The sequence below is a fragment of the Dromaius novaehollandiae genome, chromosome 2 (genome assembly GCF_036370855.1).
Source record: "Dromaius novaehollandiae isolate bDroNov1 chromosome 2, bDroNov1.hap1, whole genome shotgun sequence".
Lineage (NCBI taxonomy): Eukaryota > Metazoa > Chordata > Aves > Casuariiformes > Dromaiidae > Dromaius > Dromaius novaehollandiae.
In genome coordinates, this window is record NC_088099.1 from 55,003,030 (window position 1) to 55,015,728 (window position 12,699).

Sequence of the window (12,699 nt, forward strand, 5' to 3'; positions counted from 1 at the left end):
CCAGTTCGTTCCCTTGTTATGTAAGAACAATTATTTGCACTTGAAATTCTGGACATGCTTTCCAGGGCATGTAACTTGGATGCCCAAGAATTTCCAAGAATAGAATAGAATTTCAAAGTGCTAGACAAATATTTGTAGATAAGGTGATGAACCAAAATGGATTGGCTGGAGAAGCGCTTGCAAGGATTAATACACAAAAAGTAAAACAAATTGTAAGTTTTCAACTTTGCGTGTAGGATGGTTGCAATTTTATCGCTTGACAATTTGCCACTTTACGTACATGTAATATTTCTAGAACATACACATTACCTGCTGTAAACAACTCCAGACTTGGGATGACCAAGAAATCTCCCAAGAACAGGAAAATCTCTATGTGGCATCATTTTAGAAACTGCATATTATGCCAGGTGTGTGAGTAGATCCCTGTACTGTGCACAGGCCCACAGGTTCAGAAATATACTTGTAAGGATCTCATTGTAGGACTAAAACCTATAGCCTAATAAAAACAGATTAACACTGATTTACATTCTAGACAACACTGTATGAATATACATTATGTACTATTATAAAGTATCACATCAAAAGGCTGTTTGGTATTTTAACATGCAAGAAATGATGTCATTATTCTTAATACTTGTCTGACTTGACATACCTTGACAGAGCCATAGTAATCTTTTTGCATTTTGTACTTCCTTTAAAAAGGAATTCATGCTTTAAAATGCTATGAAAGATTGAGGGATCATCTTCTGACCTGAGGTGTCTAAAAGAGGTACCTGATTTGGGAGTTTAGGCTTCTTATACAGCTATTAGAATATCCAGAGGACAGTTTGGAGCATCTAAGAGCCTACATCTCTAGGCTTTTAAATAAACTAGGCACAGAAGGTAGATTGTATGAATAATCCATGCTAGTATCCATTTATCAAGTTGGACTAGATCTAAATTTCAGGCTATTATCAGTTGATTCTTTTCCCAGTTTCTTGATTTTTTTTTTTTTTGATAGTGTGAAATCTTAAAAACTCTGGGTCTCCGTGTTCTTTCATTCTTCTGCATAAACTAGCAGGGCTCCACCTAGGAGCTGTGACACCAAGTAAGATTGTAGTAGTTTGGGTTTTGAGTGACAGAAATTCAGTCTCTTCTGCTATTTGTACTAGTATTTGGGGTCATGTGAAATTAATGACCTATAAGTGGGATCACAACCAGAAAGAACTTCAGAATCTGTAGCCTCAGAAACAGTCTCCTCTAAGAAGACTTTTTAAAAACTCTGCTCTACCATGGAAAGACTACAAGGATTTCCACATTCTTTCTTTAAAAACATGGCTTTGGGAAAATCAGTATTTTAGACCCCATCAAGATTTTCTGTTTCGAATCACAGAATATACAGTTTGTTTAATAATCTGGAAGATTTAAAGAGGACCTACATGGAGGAAGGAGTGGGTGTGTGCTATTTTGGCTTCTTCCAGTTGTATATGTGAAGCCTGAGAGGTTTATTCCTTATGAAAACTAAGGGAGAGGTCATGTTCACAGCAGTGTTTACACATGTTTACATGGAGGTTTACAGCATCTCCTCTGTACTAGACATTTAGCAAATTTCCAACAGTGCTATAGGAATTTCCACCAGGAAATTTCCAGGAGGAAAAATGGCTCTGGAAGTCTTTTTTGTTGCCATATTGGCAACACTGACAAACAGGTTTGACTGCATATCTGAGTCTTCTGAAAGAGGCATACAATTTGTCAGTCTTGATATTTCTGTAAGCAGGCAAGCCGAAATGTATATGTATTTAATGGCTTCTTGGTTGTTTGTCAGGACAAGACTTATACAGTGATGTTTTCTATACCTACCAGTTGATCCTCCCACTAATCTTGAGGCTTGTTGGCCAATTTCAATCAAATTTCAGGAGTAGCAGGCTTAGATGCTGCAATACAACAGACTCCATGAACTAGGTGGCCAGTAAGAGGGAGACACCTTACAAGTGTCTCTGCTGATGAGAAAGCTGGTAAGCTTTCTCCTTTCTAGCCTTCAGAGAATTCAAATGAGGGAAATACAGAACTACTTGCTTTTACTTGTAAATCATCCTTAAAGAACATGATCGTTTAAGGCCCCACTAGCCTGCAATAGGCGGCTGGCTGTCAGAAGGCAACACAGAAGTGGAATACCAAGGAATTCAACCAGGTGATAACGGTTTCAGCAGTCACCTTCTGGAATAAAGTGCTGCAAGACCAGCTATCCAGTTTCTAATTGGACGAGAAGTTGCTTTTACAGACAAATCCTGAAAACATGTATTACTGGGTGCAATGTTACTAGCTCTGGTAGTCCAACTGTCAACAACTATATAAGGAATAACTTCTTGAAATGGTTAGACGAAATTGTGATTCACCTGCAAATATTTTTGCCCTGTTGGTAGCTCTAGGACTGGAGAGGAGCAACATTCATCCATAAATCTTACCTCTTACATGTGAGGTGCCCAAAAAGAGACATACAGGTAAGAGAATGTCTTTGTATCTTATTGTTTCAAGGAAAGTCAAACAGTGAATATGCTGGTTAAGCAGCTGCAGAGATAGAAAAGATTTAAGTGAGCAGCAGCTTTCTGAGGTATAAATTGAATGGACTCTACTTTATGCTGTAGAATTCCAGCATATGAGTGCTATACTACCGTGTTTCACAGCCTCAGGTCAGCTCTCCAATTTGATCTCAGACATAGAGTGGTGTTACGTTGAGCAGCTTTTTGTTTACAGATTCACCATGAAGACTGGAGGTTTTTTTGGAAAATATTTTTTTGTGCTTTTAATTCTCCCTAATACATAGAATTTAAATTAGACCACTTCCTTAAATTATTTTTCATCCATTCAAAAAACTATGAGATTTATTAAAACCCTAATTAAAATGTCTGCTCATGTAATGCTGAAGAAACACCATTTCAAACATACAGCTCAAAACCAAATTGCTAAAATGGCCACAGGAAATCTAGCAAAACCAGCTACTACGATGAGTTTTTCAAAAAGAACATTCATCTCCAAAAACGAGCATTTTCCGCTTAGCAAATTCTTTGTGTTTTTAAATTAAAAATAGTCCTAAGTCTCTACCAGGAAAAACTGGAGACAAATCGGCAACACTATAAAGGAAGATCTCTTCCACAGGGCAGTGAGTAAAAGAAAATCTATTAATGTAATTTGTTGTAACTTTCAAAAGGCATCTGACCATATTGCCCATGAGAGACTACTAAGGATCAGTGCTCTGATCCAACAACTTCTTTCATCCACAGCATTCTTTATTCATGTGACTTTCTTCTGCGGTTATAAGCCCTTTGGGGCAGAGACCATTCTCCAGAATGCTTAGCTGTACACTGTATAACTAGCCCTGTTATCCTTTATGGACATGTATGAAATTAGGTATGTGCCTAACTGTCTGCAGAATCGGGGCTTATTTGTGCAGTGTGTCTTGGCACAGCGACGCGCTGCCTGAGAGATCGGGAGCCCATAAAGATAGAAATAATAAACATTAAGGGATACCTTATAATTTGAGAAAACAGGATATTTAATTAAACTAAGAGGCAGCAAAGTTAAAACCAGTACAACCCTTTTTCTTAATTCTTTTTACAAGAGCATGTAATTAGTCCATGGAACTCATTTCCTCAAGGTACTGACAAGCCCCAGCGCAGGGGTAGTGTCAAGAGGAACTGGCTAGGGAAGGAAACCGCTTACAGGGGGAACAGAACAACTCCAACACGTCTAAGAACTGCTCAAATACAGTCTGAAAAGATGCTTGTTTGATTTTCCACAATGTACAATGGCTGCAAGAGTAATCCCTTCAGCCTGCAGGAAGCAGTCCAGGACTCACCTGCATCAGTGGAAACATAAAACTTACTATAATTGGAAAGATCACTCCACCCTATGGTCTACATTTGTCTTTGGCTATGTTCAGTATTAAAAGCTTAGGAAAGAAAATAAGCAACTTGATGATAGCCAACATTTTTCATGCTCAAAGCAAAAGTTTTCTGAAACCTGATCAGTTGTTGAGTTACATCAGAAGGGCTCTGTGACATTTTTTAAAAGTATTTTTCTTATCCTGTGTAAAATTTATGCCAGCATCTCTGTCAGAGTCCAGTATCCTCTGACCAGGTTCTTTTAGATATTCCACACATACAGAGAGTGCAATATTTAATATAAAAGTTTGTTTTGAAGATATTTGATGTTAAATGGGATATTTGATTTAGCAGAGTGATTCAGCAATGTACTGAAATCACAATACAAGTGTACACTTACACAGTTCAATCACAATAGCAATGCGATTGCCAATTACCGGTCTCTGTAATATGCTCACTGTCATGACACTGGGCGTCTCCATTCACCAGGAAGGAATACGTGGGTTGAAGCCAGCTCAAGCCCGTTGCTCTCTTCAAAATTCCTGTGTTAAGTTGTTGAGGTTTTATACTATATATTGGGCTAGCCACGTATACGCTTCCCCCATGTTGATCTGGCTCATCTCAGGGAGACGTTTAGACCTGGTCCAATTAACGGCTATAGCTGCTTATCTAAAAACAAAGGTTACCCTCTGGTTCCCTTTGTGCTGAGGTAAAGTCAGTTCTCTATGCAACAGCAAGGATTAATGAGCCACATCCTACATTATTCCTGAACTTCATGGGGCACCTCGCCCTCTGAGCCTTCTCCCACTGTAGAGGTTATTGGTCGGTCACAATCTCTAATTTCAATTTAGGACAACCCAGGCAGAAATGCAGATAGAGGCATCTCCTGGCACATACTCAGAACTAGCACCTGTGCAGTAGGTGTGACACGCTCCAGATATCTCAGATTTATATTCATTTGAAGTGCAGTTGATCTGTATATGTACAGCAGTCATTTATCAGGACAGCCAGCATCTGATCAGCGCTATTGCAGGTCTAGTCAGGTTGCTAGCTGTCCAGAAATCCCAGCCATGAGGCCAAATTCCTTATTTTTTGTTTGAACAAAATTTAGGGGGTGGAGGCAAGAAAGGACATGCATGGAAAGAAATAAGATATGTAAGTAAATACTCAGCTTTCTTGTTACAGAAAGGATGGCTCTTCCATTAACAGCTACAGCACTCTGGGTCCCTGTGAGCCTCTCCAGTAGCCACGGCACTCCCTGCAGCCCCGTGCCCCCTGCTGCTTCCTCCCAGGCCCTCCCAGGAGCACACATCCTGCCTGCTTCCGCTCCCACTCCCACTCCCAGGATGTGGCATGGAGGAAACAGCAAGGGCAGAACAGAGCCGCGCTGCTGGTTCCAAGCCTTCTTCGTCACGCTGCAGGCTCCGCGTGGTCCAGTGCCACTGCCTTCTTCCAGTGGCATCTGAGGCACAATGAAGGGAGTTAGGAGTGAAGTTAGAGAAGAAATGTCCTGGTGGGAATAGGGTGTGAGGGATGCAGTGATTAAAATGCTTGGAATTAGCAAGATGACTTCTCATTGCTCCCAAATCCAGTGTAGCCCTTGTCTGTTGGCAGTATCCCTTCCAGCTCTGCCCTCAGTACTTCTCTCTCCACTGCTATGCTATGCCCTGTGTCAATGCTTCACAGGTGGAAAATTGCCACATAAATAATTTGCAAATTGTGGGGAGAGCATGCAAGGCAGAGCATGTGCCTTAGGGGGAAGAGGAAGAACTTCAAGAACTGCCAAGCTAATGATTATGAAATGTCAAACCTTTTCTCAGCCTCTGCTTTTATAGCTTTACATGTCCTGCTTATTTTTATTTATAACAGTAATGACCAAATGCTTGCAGACCATGGAAAAAAAACATGTCTCTTCAGAAGTGTTTATCATTTTTAAAGTTCCAGTCCTACAGGTTTGAAAATGTCATTGCACATGACTGGAGACTTATGGACTCTAACTAATAACTTTACACATGAACAGTGCTAATAAACTCAATGCATCCACTTGCACATAAGTATGTACAGAATTGAGATCCAGTTATTCTGGAAATGAATATACTTTGTATATTTATAATTTGTTCTGTCTGAGCCGTTGTCTCATGCCTGTTCTGTTGACACTTGTTTATTTTTGAGTGGAAACAAGCTGTTTTAGGTTTTACTTCCAAATGCTTTCAAATATTTTGCTTCCAAATGCTTCTCTATACTTTTTTATCTTTTTAGGTGTCTTCCTGACATCTGTGCTCTGGCAAATATAACTTCAGCCAGAAAACTTATCCCTGTAGCTATAAGATTTTACAATAGCACAATATTTATCTCTGTCCATTAAATATCACACTTTGTATAAAGAAAATTTTACAGGTTCTTAAATGTCACAAGCACAGTCTCAAGTCTCAATTTAAAGGAAACAATACTTTTTGCTCATATATGTGGAGCTTTATGCAGTTATCTGAGAATCTATAGTAGCATATCATATTATCTACAATAGCACGATACAATAAAATAAGCTAGAAGTGAAATCTTGAGAATGGATGCTCTGGTTCCAGGAAGGGTGGATACCACACTAATTCTTTTTTTTTTTTCCAGTTGTATATATAGTCACCTAATTCCAATAGGTGCAATTAGAAGATTCAGTCTTTTATCTACAGAGTGTTTAGGACTTTCACAGCAGCTCTGCAGGTTGCCTAGTTCCTCCTAAATCTGAGGAGGATTAATGGGCCTTCATTTACCTTATGTAAAAACCATGATTCTGTAAACGGTTGTAAGGCTCATTCTGCACTGTCAGGTACTCTGGACAGTCATTTCATAATAACATAAGACTTTTTATATTTACAAATAGTGTGCTGCATCACCATGTTTTCATGAGTGCCTTTTAGACTGCTCAGCCAGGTACTTGTGCACCAAGTATGCTAGGTATTTTTTTCAGTTTGCTGCCACTGACACAGTTCTTGCTGAGTCTTATATGGTTATTAAGCAAAGCTCCATTTGGTAAAAGAGGGAAGCACCTGATATCCATTCAGGATCTAGGTGTTACTGTAATACAAGCCATCTTTAAAAGCAGTATTTCATCCATGAAACAGCATGCTCTGTTCCCATCTTCATGTTCTTCATTATAGTTGTGTGAACCTGAAATGTTGCACATTTGTTTTAATGAGAGAGTCTGTGGCAAGATGGGGACTTCCTGCAAGATTCTATGGTCTTAGAGCATACGAGCTCTCAAATCACATAGCACACAGGGTATTGCATGCCAGGCTCCATTTCCAAATATCTGCATCATCACACAACCTACAAACAGCTCTCAGACAAACACAATTAAAACCCTGCGTAATTCCTGAGTCAAACGCTCCCGCCCCCTTTATTTTGCCAGGTTGTTCTATCAACATTATGTTGGTCTTTTCCCTTTACCAGTGTCTGGACTCTGACATCTACAAGAGGATCAGTGTTCAGCAACCACCACCCTGAGATGCCAAGACAAGAGCAGGATAGCCACAGTCAGGTAATCTTGTGCCATTTTTCCACCAAAATGTATTGTGATTATTGTTTTCTCCTAGCCTGACATGGCAGTGATGACTGTGGAAATGGCACCCTTGCAGGTCTGCTGCATGACGTGGTGCCATCTTACGCTTGGAAAAATACATTGCACGTGCTTAGAGGTGATTATAGACACAGCTGCCTAACCAGATGTCAAACCAATGAGTAATAAGAAGAGTCAGCAGTTACTATGAGATATTAATTGTGTGCTTCAGTAATTAGCTTCTGCTGAAAACCAGTTTTCCACAGGCCACAATTTTAGGATGGAAATAGAGACAAGCATATAAACATGCTGTGGTTAACTGTGTCAGTCAGTAGATGGCTGTATTGCTTCTAGCCGTCTTCAGGGAAGAAATTGCCATGTCTATAGCCAAGAAAAGGAGGGCTTTTTTCCCAGAGATACAAGGAGTCACTGACAGTACATGGAGACTTTTGCATTGTGATGTTTTAAAATGGCTCTATTTGCATACAGTATTATTCCGCTATTTTTGTATAACTAATTTTTAATTGCCCAGAATTTTTTAACACTCTGGTTGAGCAGTCTATCTGCTGTTTCTTTTGCCTTACCTGAAGTAAGGTAATCTGCTTTTGACATCACCTTAATTTCACAGCCAAGGGTTGCAAAATCACAAAGAAGCCATTATGGAGGAACTGGATATTTCAGTTGTTTGTTTGTTAAAAAATGGGCTATGAGGTTTTTATGCTGTGTGTTGTGGGCTCAGCTCTGGTCCATATTCATAGTCACTGTCCTGGTTTCTTCTGATTCTTACCTGCTGGTTATACAATAATACATTTGAGTGGTCTCCTGTCAGTCTGTAATACACTAAAAATACAATTGTTTCATTGATCAGCCCTAGCAATGAGAGTGGATAGGTACTGAGTTCTAGCTATTCTTCCTTTCCAAAAAGCAGTCACACCAAATTGGAATTGCAGGGGACTGCCAGGGCGGCAGGAGGAAGCTTGCAGTGTTAGGCTCCCTCTATTCTGCAGATAAAAAACATTTCAGTTACCAAGAAAGCCTATTCAAAAGTTTGCTCATGCATTAAATGACCACACAAAAAACCTTTCCCCTCTGCCCTAAAAATACAAGCCAGCATGATGCCAGAAGAGTTCAGTGGCAGAGGAATTTATAACGGGCACAAGGAAATTGTATTGACTGGAATGGAAAGAAATGAAAAAAGAGACAAGTTTATTTTTTTGCCAGTTGTGGGCAAGTACTTGAAAATAAGCAGGAGATGTAAAAAGCTCAGGAAAGAAACAGTAAATACTTTGAGATGCAGGTGGATTCATGTCCAGAAGATAATGGTTTCTGAAGTTCTTGGAATGATGTCCCAGTACAGGGAGAGCAGCCTGTAGGAAGGATCTGTAGTCCTCTGAAGGCACTGGGAATGTTTTCCTGGGTTTCAACTGTCTGTAGAGCAACTGAGCTGCCAAATGTCACGCATTTTACTGGAGCTATCGGGGACCTTCCCACGCTGGCCTGGCTCTCAGCTGATTTCTCAGGCACTTAGGCCATCTGTGGGGAAGTGTGGCAGGCTTTTTTGCTTGTAGTTCAGTCCTGGGGCTGCTAGAGGCACCTGTGGCGCTACTCTTTAGACCGGTAATCATATACTGCCTTTAACTGGACTGTGCCCAGAAGTAGTGGACCTGATCCACACCAGAGGAAGCAGGATAAAGGTTCCCAAGCTGACATGTCTGGAGCCAGTTATGACAGGATCCCCTCTAACAAACATTTTACCTTTATCTGTAGAAAGTCCAGGAGCCTGAGTATCCACTGGTCTCCTCAAACAGCTACACTTTATCCATCCAACAGCTCTGGCCACTGAAATCATCTGCATATGTGGGTTCAATGTCCCTCTGCTTCCCCACAAATAGCACCATCAGCCTTGGCAACCATCTCTCCCCATCAATCCCCTTGTTACTTCCTAGCAACACCCAGTCAAGAGCACCTTTGCTCTGCCATGGCTTAGACTGGTGTTTGTTTCTCATTAACCTAAAATTTGTTTGCAAGCATGCTCATGAGTGCAGTAAGCTATTTGCATAAAAGAACACACAGGGAGTGGGGCATGTCTTGGAAGCTCCATTTCAGTCCCAGGCTGGGCCGATATAAAGAGGAGAATAATACTAAAAAAATCAAAGAAACTGTAGTATCTGAGGCACATCAAACATTTCAGCTCAGGGAAAATGCCTACAGCACTGTGACTGCACAGCATGTGGAAATGAACAACCAAAGTCTGGAGCAAGATGGAATGATTTATATTACAATTAGTTTCACACTGGATGGCAAAAAGCTACAGATTGAAATAGAAAGGGGATTTACCTACAAAATGTGCCTTACAGAGCTATGAGAACATGGAACGTTAAAAATTCACACAAAATGAGGGGTCAAGAGAGATATTTAACCTTTCTTGGACTGTGCACATATGAAAAACTTGTGTTAGATAGTTAGAAGTTTGAAAGAAAGCTGACCCATTTTGCTGTTTAAAACATTCTGAAAGCTCCCATAGAGGCTTATCTGATGCCACCTATATATAATGACCTAGATTTTAAAAAACAGTTGGGAAGCTGACGTCTGGAAATCTGCTGTGAATTTTAACATTTTCCATACAAGGATTGAGTGTAAAGCTGCAGTTTATTCTCACTTAGGAAAGACTAGCATGCTTTTAGGAATGCTAAATTATATCATTAGGATCATCTCTTTTGGGACATGACCATGAAGTAACAACAGAATCATCCTTTCTCAGCCAGACTCCTGTCTTAAAGGACATCCAGGTAAGCAAAGGTCTAAAGTTGTTACTATCTGATAACTGCATAGTTGTCTATGATGTATTTTAATGTCTTTATTAGTAAATGGGTGTCAGTGTCACAAAGTGCAGTGGCACCATTAGTGCCTGCTGGCTGAGTTGTCACAATGGCCAGCAAATTAAGTGGCAAAGAGAATCAGTTGTTTTGTCAAGATGAAGCACTCAAAATAAAAAAGAGATATATGATTATTAGGATGAAGCAATTTAGAGGATGGTTTCCTCTGTCCTCAGATTAAAAGACTTCAGTCTACAGGTTTGTCTTTCCAGCTGTATTCTGGAACCCATTCAACCATCTAAAGCATGGATATGTGAAGTGGCATTTCTGGAGTTCAGCAGGCAGGCTGCCAGAAGAATCTCCTCTAGTCCTGTTTTAACTTGAATTTGTAGGAGTGGAGGAAACAAAATTAAGCAGTGATATAAAAGGGAATTATTGGCTGAAAATATTTGGGGACAAAAAATAAATACTGGAAACTGAAACACATTGTTTTGGATTTTAAATAGGAAGAATAGTCCAGAGCCTCTTAGGTTCAGGGATCCAAAGTTCAGTAGAAACAATAAGTAGTAAGCCTTAAAAATATATATATATATATTCTAGTAGGGAAAAGAGGGAAATTTGTAAAAATAAGCAAAAGCAAGTTAAAGCCTAATTAGTGAAATAAATAATACTGAATTCAAAAAAATATTTCAGCTGACAACAGAGGGACACAAATATGTTTTTTGTGGAAGCCAACCAAAGATAACTGAAAATTGGTCCATGGGAGCATAATTGACTTGACTGTCACAGCTATTTAAAGAAGAGCTTTGAGATTATGAAAACAGTTGCGTGATAGTGCTGAAAGGCCTCATTAAAATAAAGCAGGCATTTCTGCAGGCTGCTAACGAGGGTGTCCTAGCAAAAGGTTTGATTATAGTTTCTTCCTGAAGACTTCTCTGCAGAGTTGCTGGAGCGCAGTGTATACACACAACCAGAGGAAAGTGGAATTAACTATCTACACTCTTCTGCAGTTTCATCAAAACTTTAGTTAATCCCAGTCTCTTCATAAAATCAGTGCTCATTTGAATTGCCTTCAAGGCTTGCAAGTGCAATCACTATTACACAAACAAGTATGACTTCAGACACAACAATTATGGCTTGAGAAATACCAAATCAGATCATCTTTCACCAGGACAAATAAAGAACAGAACTGTAACATTAAAGTGTATAATTAATTTTAGCAGATATCAAGGAATAATCTGCATTATAGTAGAAAAATTGAACTAAGTCAGGACTAATCTTAAAGTGATTATTGTTGTGCAGAATGCTGCATTAGCGGACATGTATGCTATGAACTGGAAGATACCAGATGAGTCTTGAGATGGATCTTTGCAAAAATGAAGCCTAGGACAATAAATTTAACTGCTTCAGCTTCTCAGAACAACATGCTTTAAACTACTGCTCATAAATGTTTGATGGTTACTCTTGTATCTCTTCGTATCTTTCTGGCTTTGGTCCCTTTAATATGGCATGATGTGCTGTAAGTCTATTCAAGTCTAGTGCCAGGGGGGCCTGCCCACGTTTTATGCTGGCCGCATGGCAAAACACACTTTTTCTGGACAAGGCAAGTATCAAGGGCATTTGAGTGGCAAATGGGAGGACCAGACAGAAACACTTGGCAAAGGCAGGCCTGCTGCAGCGCAGCATACACACAGTGCCTGGGCAAAAGGCAAGCAAAAGCCAGGGATGGACAGAACAAAGAATGCTGCTGGGCCTGATGCACTAACGTCAGCTGAGGGCTCCTGTAACTCTCACTTAACTTTTCTTCCTCACAACTGCATCACATAAAAGTTTTGCCAAAGCCTCAAATTCTTAACTGCAGTTTTGCAGTGCGGAATTTAAACTTCACGAAAGCCAAGGTGAAATCATACTGCTGGTAGTAGAATTTCTTTTAGCTGATTTTTTTAAATTGAAAATGGAACTACTTTTTTTAGTGTGTATTATTGTCTCTATATATGACTAGTTATTGCCAATCATATATTCCAACTTTGAGGAAAAAGTCAGATGATAAAAAGCATATACCCACTTCCCTGTCAAGAAAGATAAGGACTCAACCATCTCATAGCTCACCAACAACAGTTTATAGTTCATTCCCTCCACAAACATGACAAGAGTCAATCCCCACAAGTTAAATGAACCACATCCTCTGTGAATATACCAGCCCCCAGCCATCTGCAAAAAAGCCTGAGAAAATAGAATGAGTAGGGTAACCCAGAAGGTCAGTAACCTCTGGTTATTTCAGACGTGCACTATTTTGGAATTGGAAAGATAAGCAAGGAACTCCATGACGTGAGCTTTCTGAGGCAGTTACTTTTCTATCTATAACTCTGCATAATCTGTATAAAGACAATTCAGGGCTGTATTAAATTTTCAGCTATTCACACTTATTTGATATTTCCCAATTACAATTCCGCTTAGTGACGGGCAGAATGAA